This window comes from Mus caroli, chromosome 4 (assembly GCF_900094665.2).
Source record: "Mus caroli chromosome 4, CAROLI_EIJ_v1.1, whole genome shotgun sequence".
NCBI lineage: Eukaryota > Metazoa > Chordata > Mammalia > Rodentia > Muridae > Mus > Mus caroli.
In genome coordinates this window covers 95,665,911-95,668,180 of record NC_034573.1, presented here as the reverse complement: position 1 = coordinate 95,668,180, position 2,270 = coordinate 95,665,911, and positions in this window count along the sequence as shown.

Here is a 2,270-nt window from a genome sequence, read left to right as displayed (position 1 = left end):
GGTCCTGACACTGAAGCTCTGGTTTGAAGTGGTGCATTGGAAGAGCATGGGTCAGAGGTCATGGAGCACTTCAGTCCTCTCACCTCAACTGCTGAGTAAACCTGGTGCTCCTTACTGATGTATTATGTACTGGGCAAAGGCAGGTACATGGAACATTGTCGGAAGGGTGGGGGTCAAGAGTTTTGTTCTGCTCACACCTATAAGATGCTTCACATCTAAGCAAACATGAGTAATAGGCAGATGCTGATGAGTCTGAAGGTCAAGGAGAAGCTAAAACTGGAGAAATATATGTAGTTATTGGCATTCCAACATGTTTAAAGCCCCGAAAACAGATGCCAACCGTACACCCAAGAGTGCGGACTGAAAGAAAACCCAATAATCGGTGCATTCTTCTCTGTAGTTCACACAGTAACCAGCGCAGACATGGAGTCAAAGCTCAAGAAATGGCTGTGGACCTGGATGTAAAAGCTTTGGGCCAGAATGAAGAGCAAAACAAACACAGGGCAGATATCCTCAAACTACAAACAACCTCCGTGTTTGGGGTCTAGACTTTAATATATGTATGAATCATCATTCATATTCTACTGTAGTGTCTGAAGGTTATCTCCAAAAGACATCTTCAATGCGAAGAGAGCAGTCCCCTCCAGTGCCTCTCTGAGCGACTGTATCTCTTGGATCCCTGCAAGGTCAGTATTTTTAAATGTATACTAATATTTATGCTAGTAGCCGTAACTTACACTTAGTACACTGTTTCAAGAGCATTCCAATTTCTTTACAAGCAACCCATAAGTTGGATATTTTGCAATGTGCAAGCCCATCCCAACTGTAAGTAATGGACAAAGAGATTGGCACTTACCGCTATCTGAATTCAAACTCTGTGATCTTTCAACACATTTTAGCTGTGAGCATTCAGTCCTTCAACAAAACATTGGCTCAGCGGGATGAACTACTCATTCTTTAATATTTTTGGACAATAACAACATCTGCCATTCATTGTTTGCAGTGGTTAATGGAAGCCTGCTAAGCAATTTTGATACAGTAGCTCATTTGCTTCTCATTAGGACAGTATGAGGTAGGTACTATTGTCATCACCGTTTTACATATGGGCCCATTGAAAGTCAGAGAGGTTAAAGAACTCCTCCAAGGTCACCCAACTAATTTAGGCAAACCCAGAGGGCAAGCCCAGATCTGGCTCCCACACCCTAACACTGAAGGCAGTGGCTAAAGTGTGTATGTTAATAATATTCAGAACAATAAACAAAAGCTAAGAAAATATTTTACATTAGGCAGGTTGGGGAAAAGAGAAAGGCATATTAGATGTTTTCAAAGATTTTTTTTAATCAGAATAATGAAATTTATTTTGAAGCTTTTACCTCTTTTCTTAGAAAGCCCAAATGCTGTGACAAATTGACCTGTTCGTGTTATCCAAGATGAATCTTCTCTCTCTCTCTCTCTCTCTCTCTCTCTCTCTCTCTCTCTCTCTCTCTCTCTCTCTCTCTCTCTCTCTCTCTCTCTCTCTCTCTCTCTCTCTCTCTCTCTCTCTCCCCTATGGTCTTGGATAAATCACTATGATCTCTTGACCTTGGTTTCTTTATTTATAAAATGACAATATAATGTCAATTTGGAAGAGGATCAAATAATGGAGCAAGTAAGTAGCACCCTGTAACAAAATTAAGAGAAATTTCATTTTAATAGAAATGACACTATACAAACACTGTATAAGTTACTGCTCATGTATGAAAATAGATACCTTTTCTGAATTTAAATGGAGAAAGTAGTAGAATACACAATAGAAATTATTTTTGATTCTAGAAGGCAGAGGATAGTGTTCAACAAATATGTACCTAAATTCAATGTTTAGAGTTGCAGTCATAGAAAACAAGTGTGTTCAACAAATCTGTTGTACAACCATGTGTCTTAGCTAATACTACTGTGCACATCTAATATCTCATATTCTCTCATAAGTGCCTCTAGATTTAAATACACATATATGTGTGTATATTTTGTAATATTATGTGTATTACATATATTATTTAAAAAGCAGAAGAGAAGCTGTTGTGAAGGATAAGAAGACCAACTAGAGGCCAGATGAGAGACAGATGGTGGAGGGCAGATAAGAGACAGATGGTGGACAACTATGGGCAAAGTACAATGAGATATGTGTATGGAAATATTACAATAAAATGTTATTTTCTATGTCAAATGAAAAACATTGATAACAGAGAATCAAAGACCAGGTGCAGTGGCTCTTACTTCTGATTCAAGTACTC